Below are 16,403 nucleotides of genomic sequence, written 5' to 3' on the forward strand. Positions count from 1 at the left end.
GAACAGGTGTGCATTTTAACCCCGAACCTTTCGACATACAGCTTCCAAATTAAAAGTTAAGTGATGTGTTCTGAGTAACTGAATCACTCTTGTCATCAATGGTGCTTATATAGTTTTCATGTGTTGCAGAAGGGCGCATAATAAGACAGACTGTGTCCAGCGTGGTAGTAAACACCGCTGTTTCACCCGATAATGGGCGGGCTGCAGGTCGGGCCGTCTCGTAGTCATTGTCATATTGTTTCCTTTTTGCAATACAGCACTTCAGATTTCATTTGCAAAGATCAAAAGCTTATTCAACTTAAGGTTTAAGGTCAAAAGAATTTTGCAGATTTGTTCATTTTGTTAAAGAAAATTTTATGGTTAAATGCTTGGATTATCTGTAAAACACGGTTTATATATTGTTAAACAAAAAGGTTGTGCGAAAAGAATGTTATATTAGTGGGTCCTCCCTTCCGCGTTTTCCTTAATTCCAGTAAGTACCACGCATCATTGGTAGCAGAGCGTGGTTTTCGACTCGTTAGCGGGGGGTTGTCACGATTTTCATTTCACGCAACCTGCTTTCGTTTAAATTTTGCACTTCATGCTTTTGGGGCATTGTGTAATTATCCTCTTTTGTCCGCAACCGCACCGTGAATCCACGACAGTGTCCCGGTATTTCGTACCTAAAAAGAGATCAGCTCGATCATTGGGCAACAAAATGTTCACGGTGCGGTGGGGGAGCTGGCGGCCAGGCCACGGCCAACGTTGTCGGCACCACTCTCCGTTTCTGTCAGCACGGTTGGCGAGGTGAGCCAAAATTTAGACGATTATGGTAGCATTGAATCAGTTATAACAAAATCTCTCCTTTCTCCAAAATAATCAGGCAACGACCTTGTCGCAGTGGATACACCGGTTCCCGTGAGATCGCCGAAGTTAAGCGCTGTCGGGCGTAGTCAGCATTTGGATGAGTGACCATCCGGGCTGCCATGCACTGTTGCCATTTTTCGGGGTTCACTCAGCCTCGTGATGCCAATTGAGGAGCTACTCGACCGAACAGTAGTGACTGCGGTCAAGAATACCATCATAACGACCGGGAGAGCGGTGTGCTGACCACACGCCCCTCCTATCCGCATCCTCCACTGAGGATGACAGCGGTCTGATGGTCCCGATGGGCCACTTGTGGCCTGAAGATGGAGTGATTCTTTTTTCTCCAAAATAATCAGGCAACCGTGAGGCAGGTGAAGCGCATTCATGCACAATTAGTACACCTGGACAATAGAGTAAGGGATCTTATACTTCTAGAACCGAACTCTGAGCAGTTAGCACGTGTCATTCAGTTAAATAATCGTTTGATTGATTTGTAAATCCAAACGGCAGCTTTAGAATTAGAAAATGGAGCTGATACAAATTATATAGTGTGTGTTTCCGACAATCCAATACCCGAATGAGGATCCGTCGCCCAACGTCTAAGTGATGGGTCTGGGGAATATTTTGCCCACCTCCCTAACCCGATGATGTTTCTCTTAAACAGTATTCGGGAATTGTCAATTGAAACCTTAGAAAATATACAACAGGTATTGTGGGTGCTAGTCAAGTTTGAGTCGCATGCTGACGCATTAAGGATCCCCCATCACATAGTACTTATCGCACTCTACCCGTTAGCACGCGGTAGCTTAAGTAAGCTGCTATTCGAAGCAGGGTAAGACGATCGGGCAATTATGGCAATCGGCCATGGAGGGTAAGTTATCGGACCGTATGCGCAAAGAGCTAGTGTAGATATTATTGGCGCTTGCAGGACTCCCTGGAATCGTTGTTTGAATATGTAGGGCGGGTTCGCGAGCCAGTATCGGCACTACGTATGGATGTTCCCGAGGTGAATTTAGTTGCTAATGTCTTGGAAGGTATTCGGCCTGAAGATAGAACTCTGGTCACTCTTCTTGAGAAAATCTTATTAACTCTGTTATGAAATTGTCTTTTGCCGACAACCACCGAGATGAATTAACGGGGGGACATCAAGACTTATCTAACCCCGGTCCAGAAGGTAGTAGCATGATAGGTAGAGGGCGCGGTTCAATGAAACCAGATAACGGGCGGGCTGCTGGTCCGGTCGTCTTGTAATAATAATAATAATAATAATCATCATCATCATATTGTTTGCAATACAACACTTCAGATTTCTTCTGCAAAGATTAAAAGCTTATTCAACTTGAGGTTTAAGGTCAAAAGAATTTTTCAGATTTGTTCATTTTGTTAAAGAAAATTTTATGGTTAAATGCTTCGATTATCTGTAAAACACGGTTTATATATTGGAAAACAAAAAGGTCGTTGAAAAGAATGTTATATTGGTAGGTCCTCCCTTCCAAGTTATCCTTAATTCCAGGAAGTACCACGTATCACCAACTGTAAAGCAAAGATACATAACAAATTTATGTGACAAACCACAAGTCCAAGCTACCGGTAACTATCTTATAAATTTCATAAAGTGTCCACACATGCGACCACGAAAAACGTTTAGGTCTTTCTTGGCTAAACAACATGGTTTTACCATACTGGAGGTTACAATATACAACTACAGAATGGATCATGTGTTTTACCTTGTGCAAGAGTGTTTAAGTGTATTAGACACTAAAACACAGCATTTACAATGTTCTCCACTGTACTCTGTGCCAACTGCTTTCATATGACGTCAATTAATGGATAACGTACAGAGCAGCTGCTGTGTGGTATTTAAAGTTTTGCAGTTTGTGTCCTGGAGAAATAAAAACAGCCGAAAATTGACTGGTATACATGTAGCTCTTCCAGATACTTAAGATGAGAAGGTTATTAGGAACGTTCTGTCTGCATACAGTTTTAATTATCTACCTATAAACTACATAGAGATTCTTAACACTGACCCCCAGCAAAGGCGGTATATGTGTTAGACTGAAGTGTTATGTCAAAGCAGAAGAAAATATTTTTCTCAATCTAGGACATTATTCTCCATAATACCATCAGATATGGATATTGCAGATTAGCGCTAGTTGACACAAATAATGTTATGCTGCAAGTCCAAAGAAAACTAACCAATGTGTCGACCAGACTTAAACCATTCTCTATTAAAGAAATTACCCCTTTAAGTGCAGTTAATATGTTAGATGCATGCAAAAGGAAATTGGCAGTGGAGGACATCGAGGTCAAAAAACGAAAACTGGAGTATATGCCGAAAATAACGGCCATAAAGGAAGAATGTAAACTGCTGTTGGAAAAAGAAGAAAGTATTGCAGATGTGCAAGCAAAGTTTACATATAACTTTAAACAAAGTGTATGGTGAAATCTGGCCACGACTGAGGAAAATAAAATACCTACTTTTACAATGAACAGCAATGGGGACTGGTAACGTGTTGGAGTCCTGGCCAAAATCAGTGGAATCGAGAGCGTCAGCTACATTAAAGGATCCACGAAAAAACTGTTTATAACACTCCATTCTCATTTAGATCAACTTAAGAAGGCTGGTTATATTCTATCTAAATGTGATGGATTCTCCATTTTTCACCTGGCAACAGAACAGCCATTTACAGAGTTTAAAGCTGACAGAGCAACTACATTTAATAGACATTCGTTTGCAAAAGTTGTAAACTTAAAGTTCTGTACAGAAACTCATCACGATTGTGGAGTAGAAGAGCTGACGATATATATACAGGTAGATGTGGAACGCTTTAACAATATTGTGCTGGAGGAAATAAGAGATAAAATTAAAATACCACAATCCTCTCGCTTAGAATTACTGCAGGAAGGAAAAGAGTTAATTGTTAGTGATAAAACCGATATTTCACAGGAAGAAAATTATATATGTATGAGAATTCGAGAATACAGCTTCTTTATTTATGTCAAATAACTGGCTGGAGAAAGAAATAAATGATTCAGATACAGATTTGAGCTATAAGTTAAAAATTAAGCTGGATGTTATTAAAATTACAAGAAGCAAAAGTAAAGAGTTGTTTTCGGAATGTAAATGTATATGAGAAATTAATAACAGTTTTTGTATGAGAATATTCGTTGTTATTCGTTAACTTGTCAAGTTCCAAAGCAGCCTACTATATACGTAGAATAATTTACATGTGTCTTTTGGATGGGGAAGTGGCTAGTTGAGTTATATTGAAAAGTGGTTGAAACTAGATAGTTGACAGTATAGCGTACCCTGTTTCTTACCTATATGAACGAAGTAATGGGTTCCTAGCAGGTACTATTTTGTTCTTAAAAGTGGGAGGGCTCAATCTGTTCGATCAAGATCATGGACAGCGTGCTTTCGATATATTATTTGTTGTTTCCACCGTAAAACTGAGGCAAAAATTCAGTTATTTGCTGTATGTACGACGTCTATCGGCATTTAGAAATCGTGTTTTTTTTTCCTTTGCTGTTATTTCATCCCCCTTCACCCCATGTAGACGGGTACAAATAACCCGCTCTTCAGCCAGTAGAACTTAATGCTAAATTAGATAAGCACTCTTCCTTCAGGCCACGAGGGGCCTACAGGGACCATTCGTCCACCCCGTCGTCCTCAGTGGAGGATACGGATGGGAGGGGCGTATGGTCAGCACACTGCTCTCCCGTTCATTATGATGGTATTCTTGACCGAAGCCGCTACTATTCGGTCGAGTAGCTCCTCAATTGGCATCACGAGGCTGAGTGCACCACGAAAAATGGCAACAGCGCATGGCGGCCTGGACGGTCACCCATCCAAGTGCCGACCACGCCCGACAGCGCTTAACTTCGGTGAGCTCACGGGAACCGGTGTATCCACTGCGGCAAGGCCGTTAATGTCAAATTAGATGCTAAAACAAAAACAAAAAAAACAGGAGACACATGTACCATGAATTTAAAATTAGTTGAAAAGGTGACATGAATGGTAGAAATATAAATAATACAACGCTGTCTTCATGAATTGTTTGAAAACAGTGACAAAAAAGGTGGACAAAAACATTGAACACGACATAAGATACACAGACGATTGAAAACGGATCACTGTGCACTTTCAGTAAAACTGGAAAAATACCTGCCTGGAGCGGTGGATTGTAGATGAAAAGAAGGGTGGGTATGGAGGGAGATAGGGGAGTGGTGGTGATGACAGTGAACTGGTAAGATATGGTGACAAGACAGGGGTGGCTAAGGGAGCCAAGGAGAGAGGGGCAACTGGCATTGAGAGCTGTAGATTGGAGGGTAAAAGGGGGCAGAGGGCGACATGGAAGGAGAAAAGGATGAGCTGTGGTAGGGGGAGAAGAGGAGCGGGAGGGAGCTCTGAGGGTGGGGTGGTATGGATAGGGTAGGATGGATTCAGAGTTGGTATTGGCAGGACGGGTATATGTTGGGGTGGAGTTCGCGGTGTGGGTAGAGGAGATAGTGGAAATATTTTTGGGAGATGATGCGGAGGGTGTGCACGTGTAGGGTTGAAGGGATGTGTAGACATAGGCGTGGCAGCACAGGATTGGAAACGAGAGGGGAAACAATAGGATTTTTGGAATCGAGTTTGCAGATGGTGCAGATTACTCGGATGCGCTCAGTATGAGTGAGGAGAGGTGGGAATTTGAATTGATAAAGGATCCGTGAGGAAGGTAAGCGGATGTAGAGATCCTACGGAGGCGGCTGTGTCAAGTATGCACCATAAGAGTTCCGTGACAAATTCGGGTGGCTGCGTCACCTAAGTGTGAGTGGCTGACTGGGGCACGCACCCCGGTAACATCTCTCCGCCTGGAGAGATGGAACACAGCCAGTGTGCATGAATCATATGCGTCACTATGCGGTAACTATAGCTTTCCCGTTAGCTTCTGCTCTAATCCTCGAGGCACAGAGTTCATACTCCTTCCACCAGATGGACCTAACATAGCAAACTATGCGATGTCGCGGGGCGATGCTACATCCATCTACAACCAGTTACCGCTACAGTCTTATGGTGGTGGCAGTTCCGTTTTTCGCCTTGAAATGTGATGGTGCAGAACTTTAATCCCATAGAAAATATCACTCTTTCCCGTCATATGTATTTGTCACCTTTTTATCGGTACGATTCGATTTTTTATTAAGTATAAGCGTGTTTCATTCTCAAATGTTGCTGCTACACGCCTACCACATATAAGTTTGAGGACTCATTATCACTTGCATCTCTGGGTTTTGCAGTTTCCATCTAGGGTGTGTGTGTGTTGTGTTGTGTGTTGTGTGTTGTGTGTTGTGTGTTGTGTGTTGTGTGTTGTGTTGGTGTCTGTCATTAGCTGCGTCAGCATTCCTCTCTCATTCCCTAATGAGTAGACTTGACTGGAACAACTCTCTAGTGCTTCTCAATAGTAACCATCCCGACACATTCCCTATCGAGTACACTTGGTCGGAGAAACCCTCTAGTGCTTCCCATCTTGGCATTCCTCTCTTATTACCACTGCTGTTACCCCTTAGCTGTCATTTGAGTTAAGGCACAAGTGTTTCCATGTTCCCCGTCATTTTCATCGGGACGCTCATGACTCAGGCGGCGCCCTGTCTTCCGATGTCTGCAGTGCTTCGCGGTAACTTGGTTTTTAGTGGCTGTGGGCGGACTTCTCGATCACGAACTCAGCGATCATAGAAAGGAATCTTCTCCGTGGTCTGGTATTTGTTTGATTAAACGAAGATGAACTGCTACTAGCATACTCCCTGAAGTTGCTTTAAATACACTACTGGCCATTACAATTGCTACAACACGAATATGACGTGCTACAGACGCGAAATTTAACCGACGGGAAGAAGATGCTGTGATACGCAAATGATTAGCTTTTCAGACCATTCACACAAGGTAGGCGCCGGTGGCCACATCTACAACGTGCTGACATGAGGAAAGTTTCCAACCGATTTATCATACACAAACAGCAGTTGACCGGCGTTGCCTGCTGAAACGTGCTGTGATGCCTCCTGTGAAGAGGAGAAATGCCTACTATCACGTTTCCGACTTCGATAAAGATCGGATTGTAGCCTATCACGATTGCGGTTTATCGTGTCGTGACACTGCTCGTTGGTCGAGATCCAATGACTGTTAGCAGAATATGGAATCGGTGGTTTCAGGAGGGTAATACGGAACGCCGTGCTGGATCCCAACGGCCTCGTATCACTAGCAGTCGAGATGACAGGCATCTTATCCGCATGGCTGTAACCGATCGAGCAGCCACGTCTCGATCCTTGAGTCAACAGATGGGGACGTTTGCAAGACAAGAACCATCTGCACGAACAGTTGGACGACGTTCGCAGCAGCCTGGACTATCAGCTCGGAGACCATGGCTGCGGTTACCCTTGACGCTGCATCACAGACAGGAGCGCCTGCGATGGTGTACTCAACGACGAACCTGGGTGCACAAATGGCAAAACGTCATTTTTTCGGATGAATCCAGGTTCTGTTTACAGCATCATGTGGTTGCATCCGTGTTTGGTGTCATCGCGGTGAACGCACATGGGAAGCGTGTATTCGTCATCGCCATACTGGCGTATCACTCGGTATGGGGTGCCATTGGTTCCACGTCTCGGTCACCTCTTGTTTTCATTGACGTCACTTTGAACAGTGGACGTTACATTTCAGATGTGTTACGACCCGTGGCTCTTCCCTTCATTCGACCCCTGCGAAACCCTACATTTCCGCAGGTTAACGCACGACAGCATGTTGCAGGTCCTGTACGGGCCTTTCTGGATACAGAAAATGTTCGACTGCTGCCCTGGCTAACACATTCTCCAGATCTCTCACCAATTGAAAACGTCTGGTCAAGGGTGGCCGAGGAACTGGCTCGTCACAATACGCCAGTGACTACTCTTGATGAACTGTGGTATCGTGTTGAAGCTGCATTGGCAGCTGTACCTGTGTACGCCATCCAAGCTCTGTTTGACTCAATGTACAGGCGTATCAAGTCCGTTATTACGGCCAAAGGTGGTTGTTCTGTGTACTGATTTCTCAGGATCTATGTACCTAAATTGTGTGAAAATGCAATCACATGCCAGTCCTAGTACAATATATTTGTCCAATGAATACCCGTTCATCATTTGCATTTCTTCTTGATGTAGCAATTTTAATGGCCAGTAGTGTATATCACATTCCGAGCTGAACTTAGGACAAGGGATGTGGCTACAGCGATAGCCTGCACTTCGCATGAGGTAATTGAATCAACAATACACAGGTGACATCTCTCAGGATGGGACTGATACCTGTGCGACTCCAGCGTGAGTTAGAGGAAATTGAGTTGGGAAAAGCAGAACACAGGAATTCTGTAAGTAGCCGCACACCTCTGAATGTGAGCCTTTCACTCCTGGTGTGGTGTTAAAGATATAAAGTGGAAAGAGCCAAACTCAGAATTAGAAGAAGCAATGAGCATACACCTCTGAGTGTATAGTAGCTGAGGAAAACATGTCACAGATCTTGACCTGCACGAACCTTGTCCAGACCTCGTACTGCCAGTATTCCTGAACTTCATTTCTGACGTCATAGAGCCTATCCTAGCATTCAGAGTCTTGGATGTCCTCTCCCAGTATGCCAAGTCGGCCATCTTGCATTGCAGTCTTGCATTTTGACCTCATAGCAACAGTTCACGAACTGGGTTGTGACGTTGTACTGCGACTGCACCAACATTCCAGGTTGGCCACGTTTTATCCCGTTCGGCGATCTTGCGCTGGCCATATTTTAACCAGGTCCACAATTTTGCATTGCTATCTTGTATTCTGACATCACAGAGTCTGTCCCAATGTTCCAAGAATGTCCCGTTTTGAATTTCCCGCCACTATACTTGGGACAACAGCCCTACGTACACAGTAGTGCAGTTGAACTATTTTTTAAATTTTCCGTCTAAATTTTGAATTTTCCGTCAAAATTTTGAATTTCTGCCGTTTTATACATACGGCTATTGTCCTTTGTCAGATGAGGATGGGGAAATCCCGTGACTCATCGATTGCGTCATCGGTGACGGACATTGTCCGAGAACTGGCCTAGCTTATCTACCGACACAACGGATAAAAAAAAAACTGGTGCTATCTGTACAACACTAGATGTTGCAGACGTGGTACAGTAGACTTCGTTAAACGTTGCAGCGATCTCAACTATCCAAAAACCCATCGTTCCCCAGCAAACGGAATGGATAGCACACTACCTGACGTCTGCACACCATTGGACGCCTCGTGCACGCCAGCTGTGCGGGTTCGCAACCTGTGGTGACCCCAGGGCGCAACCACAGCCGACCCGGCATAAACCACGGCGTCAGAGCTCCATTAATTTTCCTGCCTTGCACGCTGAGTTAGACAGGGCTTCTAATGTGCCCGCAAAAGTCGTTGACTTGCAGCCTCGCCTTACAGCCACGTCTCTGGAGGCAATACCCTGCCGAGTGCCTGCGCATTTCAGAGCGATTACAGTGCCCTGTATTTAATTGAAATAAAATGATTTACCGACAGTTGTCGAGGAAGATCTTTTAAATGTTTCGACAACCTTTACCTACGTTTCGTTTCGATAATAATATCTGGAAATAACCATCTATTTATTTATATTATCGTTTACAAAACTAATGGGATGAACAGGAGCCGCCCATCAGTTTTTCTTTGCACATTTGATCAAACGTGTTTCTGATCTTATAGCCCACCACCAGTATGTCTTCTTGCTGTAGTCTTCAGTCCGAAGACTGGTTTGTTCCACCTCTCCACGCTATTCTATCCTGTGCAAGCATCTTCATCTCTGAATAACTACTGCAGCACATATCTTTTGAACTCCTTTACCATACTCGTTTCTTGCTCTCCCTCTGTAATTTTTAATCCTTCTTTACTGCCCTCCAACAACGGTACTAAATTGGTGATTTCTTCATGTCTCAGAGTGTCCTATCAGCCGATCCCTTCCTCTAGCCAGACTGTGACACAAGCTTCTTTTGTCCTCATTTCTGTTCAGTACCTCCTCATTAGCTACGTGATCTACCCACCTAATTTTCAGAATTCTTGTATTGCACCACATTTGAAAAGATTCTGTTCTCTTCTTGTCTAAACTGTTTATCGTCTACGATTCACTTCCAGACAAATACCTTCAGAAAAGACTTCCTAACCCTTCAGCCTACATCCGATGTTAACAAATTTTTCTTTTTCAGCAAAGCTTTTCTGGCCATTGCCAGTCTACATTTTATATCCTCTTTACTTCGGTTATCATAATTATTTGACTGCATAATAGCAAAACTCGACTAATGCTTTTAATTTATCGTTTCCCAATTTAATGCTCTCAGAATAGCTTGATTTCATTATCCCTGTTTCGCTGTTATCTATCTTCATCTAGCTTCCTTCTAGGCACTGCCTATTCCGTTCAACTGCTGTTCCAAGCCTTTTATTGTTTCTGGCAGAATTATAATGTCATCGGCCGGCAAACCTCAATGTTTTTTTCTTCTTCCTGAACTCTAATTTCTTCTCCAAATTTTCTTTGGTTTCCTTTACTGCTTGTTCAGTGCATAGATTGAATAACAACTTTGTCTCATTATCTTCTGAACCACTGCGTCCCTTTCGTGCTCCTTATAACTGCCCTCTGGTTTCTGTATAAGTTATATATACCCTTTTGCTCTCTGTATTTTAGCTCTGCCACCTTCAGAATTCCAAAGAGTGTGCCCCAGTTGACATATTCTCCAAATCTACAAAAGCTATAAACGTAGGTTTGCCTCTATTCAACATATCATCTAAGATAAGTCGTAGCGTGAGTCTTTCTACATTTCTCCGGAACCCAAAATTATCTTCCCCGAAGTCGGCTTCTATCATTCTTTTCCATTATTCCGAAAATAATTTGCGTTAGTATTTTGCGATCACGGCTTATTAAACTGATAGTCTGGTAGTATCCAAATTTTTCGCCTCCTGTTTCCTTTGAAACTGGATCATTACATTCTTCTTGAATGAGGAATAAAATAGTGGAGGCAGCAGTAAGTCTATATATTGTCTGCAAATTTAAACTTAAATTTGATCACTAACAGTTTTATTGCAACCCAAACATCAGCGCTCACTTTCAGTGTTGCATTTGCAACGTTTATTATTCTTTTCTCGTCAGACTCAGTTTGTTTCCATTATACATACATATTCTAAAGGCTAACGTCGCGTTGACACAATCATTGTTTCCAGACCATTGCTTTCACCGTTGTTGATTTTCACTACCACAAAGATACAGTGGAGTAGGAGCTATAAGCAGTCACCTTAATGAAAACTAATATTGTCTGGATGGCCTCTGCAGAATACGGTACGAAATTAGAACAAAATATCCGTTGGTGTTACTATAATGACAAATGATACAAGAATTACACGTGTTCCAAAAGTAAGGTCAATTTGTATACATTGAAACGTTGTGAGTTCAGAATAAAGCTGCACAAATGCAGCGCCATCTATCGATTATTCAGAAGACCACTGCCTTTGTCTTGATTTAGCAGTCGTTTGACTGTGGGTGAAATAAAAAAAGATTGGAAAGTTGTTGCTACCGCCAGTTGCGAAGTGCGTTCTGCAATCAAATGTTTGTGTGCGAAAAGGTCTTCAACTGATCATATTAAACAGAAGTTGTGCCTAGTTTATGAGCCTACACTAATGAACGAAAAGGAAGGAAGATTAGCGTTTAGTGTCACGTCGAAGGCAAGGTCATTACAGATGAAGTAATGAGTGTAGGGAAGATATGGCGTGATGTTAAAATTGGTCGTGCAAAAGTGCGTGACGAAGAAGGGTGTGGCAGATCCAATATCAAGGCCGATTAAACTGTGCAAAAGTGGTTCAAAAAATATGGTCTGGCGGATGATAGACAATTGGCGCTCTTGCTAAGGAATTTCTTCGTGGAAGACACATCATTATACAGAGACGTCCATTGATATTGACCAGGCCAAATATCTCACGAAATAAGCATCAAACGAAAAAACTACAAAGAACGAAACTCGTCTATCTTGAAAGGGGACACCAGATGGCGCTATGGTTGGCCCGCTAGATGGCGCTGCCATAGGTTCAACAGATATCTGCTTTTTTTAAAAAAAAAGGACCCCCATTTTGTATCACATATTCGTGTAATACGTAAAGAAATATGAATATTTTACTTGAACCACTTTTTTCGCTTTGTGATAGATGGCGCTGTAATAGTCACAAACGTATAAGTACGTGGTATCACGTAACATTCCGTCAGTGCGGACGGTATTTGCTTTGTGATACATTACCAGTTTTAAAATGGACCGTTTACCAATTGCGGAAGAGGTCGATATCGTGTTGATGTATGGCTATTGTGATCAAAATGCCCAACGGGCGTGTGCTATGTATGCTGCTCGGCATCCTGGACGACATCATTCAAGTGTCCGGACCATTCGCTGGATAGTTACGTTATTTAGGAAAACGGGAAGTGTTAAGCCTCATTTGAAACGTCAACCACGACCTGCAACAAATGATGATGCCCAAGTAGGTGTTTTAGCTGCTGTCGCGGCTAATCCGCTCATCAGTAGCAGACAAATTGCGCGAGAATCGGGAATCTCAAAAACGTCGGTAATGAGAATGCTACATCAACATCGATTGCACCCTTACCATATTTCTGTGCACCAGGAATTGCATGGCGACGACTTTGAACGTCGTGTACAGTTTTGCCACTGGGCACAAGACAAATTAAGACGATGACAGATTTTTTGCACGCGTTCTATTTAGTGACGAAGCGTCATTCACCAACAGCGGTAACGGTAAACCGGCATAATATGCACTATTGGGCAACAGAAAATCCACGATGGCTTGACAAGTGGAACAACAGCGACCTTGGCGGGTTAATATATGGTGCGGCATTATGGGAGGAACTTAACTGGCCCCCATTTTATCGATGGCAATCGAAATGGTGCAATGTATGCTGATTTCCTACGAAATGTTCTACCGATGTTACTACAAGATGTTTCACTGCATGACAGAACGGCGATGTACTTCCAACATGATTGATGTCCAGCACATAGCTCGCGTGCGGTTGAAGCGGTATTGAATAGCATTGGTCTTCGAAGCACCATACCATGGCCCGCACGTCCACCGCATCTGACTGCCACAGATTTCTTTCTGTGTGGAAAGTTCAAGGATATTTTCTATCCTGATCCACCGACAAAGCCCAACAACATGCGTCAGCGCTTTGTCAATGCATGTGCGAACATTACGGAAGGCGAACTACTCGCTTTTGAGACGAATGTCGTTACATGTATTGCCAAATGCATTGAGGTTGACGGACATCATTTTGAGCATTTATTGCATTAATGTGGTATTTACAGGTGATCACGCTGTAAGAGCAACCATTCTCAGAAACGATAAGTTCACAAAGGTACATGTATCACATTGGAACAACCGAAATAAAATGTTCAAACGTACCTACGTTCTGTGGTCCAACTAAAACACCCATATTTCTTTACGTACTACACGAATATGTAATAAAAAATGGGGGTTCCTATTTTAAGAAACGCAGTTGATATCCGTTTGACCTATGGCAGCGCCATCTGGCGGGTCAACCATAGCTCCATCTGGTTTCCCCCTTCAACCTAGACAAATTTCGTTCTTTGTAGTTTTTTCGTTTGACGCTTATTTCGTGAGATATTTTGCCCGGCCACGATCAATGGACCACCCTGTATACACGATTGTAACGGATGTCGAAACTATATACAAGATGGGCTCCGAAAATGCGTACTGGCTAACACAAAGAGAAAAGAAGATAAATCAGACAAGTGTTTTTGGACTACTATTTACAAGTTGTATATGATTTGTTTTCCCACATTGTTATAGGCAACTACACGTGGATACGCTACACCATTACAGCATCAAAACCAGTCAGTACAGTGAACCCATTCGACTTAATCCAAAGAAGATTCTAGTAGTCTACTTCCTAGAGTCGAAAATTAATGGCTATCGCTTTCTAGGACCAAAAAGTCGTTCATTCCAGTGATTTAATGGAACCTGAGTGAACGATTACAAGGAAACTCTCACCACGCTCAGACATGCCATTTGAAACCGGCGGCGCAAGAAGCTCTTGTCCGATACAAAGCAGAAGATTCAGCATCACCTTTGCGAACTTTTCGACCATTGGAAATAATGACTTCTAACAGTTTGAAAATGAAGAGGATCTCAGAAAGGCACGTGTAAAAAGGTTCAGCTCCCATGCTACGAACTTGTGTGGTGAGGTTTCGAAGAAGACAGTTTTACGTTAGGAAAAGTGCTTGGATGTAAAAAGCGATGAAGTGGAAACTGAATTTGTTTTTTTGCTAATTAAAACCTCTCGAGAAACATTTTGTCTAACGCCTGTCTTTGTCTTTGATGACGTCGTCGTCGATCGGAGGCTAAGCACTTGGCTAATTTTTCCTTTCCTTTGTGAAATGGTATATTTTCTCGCTTAGCAAATTTCAGTCTTTCTTTCAAAATTCGAACTTCTTCGGTCAATAAGCCTTTTACGAAACGTGATGGTACGGATTATTCCAGCTGCAGAAGTCAGAGTAGAATGTGTGTGTGTGTGGGGGGGGGGGGGGGGGGAGGGGGAGGGGGGGGGGCTGTGCAGGAAGCCAGCAAACACCAGAACAGAAAGCACGCCGTAACCACTTATGAGTCATTGTTTGAGGCAGTAATGAGTTATTCGTGGACACAAAGGGAAATTAAAGAGGAGTTACAGAGCACGTACACCACTCGTGGTTAAAAATAAAAGTGACATTTGCAGTAGCGGAACATCAGCAGAACTGCGTGCCACCAAGACCCCGGTTTCAAGAACGTACGTTTATTGGCCAAAGAAACTAACATTTACGGAACTAAAATCCGAGGAGCAATTCAGATTTCCAAGAATGAATATGACTTAAATAGGGAAGAAGCCTATGGGTTTGCAGCTTTGTGGCTTCCCGACACTAAGGAAAAAAATACGTACCCATGCTGTGCGGGGAATACATTCAACGAAGGGGAAGTCTCGCGTCCGTCGACCGTCGTAATTTAATTTACTGTTTACTATAGAAATTTATTGGTAGCGGTGATTGTTGCCGACTTACGTGGTGGGCCTTAATCAAAACGGTATTTCATTCAATTTTGATTCAGAATTAAATGCTTTTGTGTAGTTCTCTCTTTTTTTAACCAAATTGATCTTCAGTAAAAAATTATTTCTTACGTTAATGAACGTTAGACTCGCTGAATCTTAATGCATGAATATATAAGTTGAACAATGGAATAAACTTTTCGTATTAATTTCCTCGGCTAGTCAGTTCACTTTAAAGCAAAAAATCTTTAGTTATTAATTACAATTGCGGCCCACACGCGCGAGAGTATTTTTTCTTACCTCCGTTAACCATTGCATTGTAGTCGGATTCCTGGCTCTGGGCTGTTGTACTGAAAATAAGAATCTTAAAGCTACGTATTTTCTGCAACGTCGGGCGGCTGTGGAGAAAAATTTATATTATGTTAATAGCGGGCGAGTTTTTCGCTTCCGCTAATTTTTTATAAGTTAATATCGCCACGTAATGGCGTCGTTGGCTGCATCAGCCACTGCGATTGTTGAACTGTAAATTACTGGAATGCAGGTTAATTCAAAGGAAGGCGGACATGAAATCGGGATCACCTCTTACAAATTAAAAGTGAATAATAATATTAAATCAATATATTATCTGCTTAATTAGACAAATATGCTTACATTTGCCAGCACTCGCAAGATGTCCGTCTACACGCAACCAAGGCAAGAGAACAAGTGAAGACGACTAAAAAATTAACAAAAGAGCGGATCTTATCTCTTTAGATCATTTTGTTATATTTCTTTGCCCTCCAAACTTACACAGAGAAATTATTATAATACGGATACATGAGGAAAATGTATATTATTCAATTTTTAAATGTCTCTTCTTTATACACGCTGTTTTAAGTCTCTTCTTATTTCACTGGGGACGCTATAGAAGCCACATAATAATGAAAATAATGTTTTGTTAAACTTTCCTCCTTTCTTTCTCCGCCGCTTACAATTTCTATCCGATAAAGATGATCCACCAAAAGAAGTCGAAAGAATTTTACCCAATAACCCCACTTCAGCGTCAAATGAAGGTGATCCCATAGTCGGGAAATTAACGCAGAGAAGCAGGCAGCACACTTGGGAAGGTACCGTACTACCGCACGTTGCCTGCTCCTCTCGAACAGCGCCAAGGCAGACCCGAGCTTAACGTCCCCATCAACTGCGTGACACCCCCACACTTCATGAGACACAAAGAGAAATTAAAAAACAAAGAGCACGAACAACACAGGCGGTTAAAACAAGGTGTTGACGACTGCGGTAGCGGAACATCAAAAGAACTGCGAGCGGCCAACACATTTCGGAATTTAATAAAGGACGTTCGCGCAAAGCCTGGCAATCAGGAACTTTTCGGCACCAGATCTCCTCCCCTTGCTGGCCAAATACTTTCGGTGAAACTTTCCCACCAGCAGAATTCGAACCATGCGTTGGCGACCCCGACTCC

Source organism: Schistocerca serialis, chromosome 1, assembly GCF_023864345.2.
Source record: "Schistocerca serialis cubense isolate TAMUIC-IGC-003099 chromosome 1, iqSchSeri2.2, whole genome shotgun sequence".
NCBI classification, from domain to species: Eukaryota; Metazoa; Arthropoda; class Insecta; order Orthoptera; family Acrididae; genus Schistocerca; species Schistocerca serialis.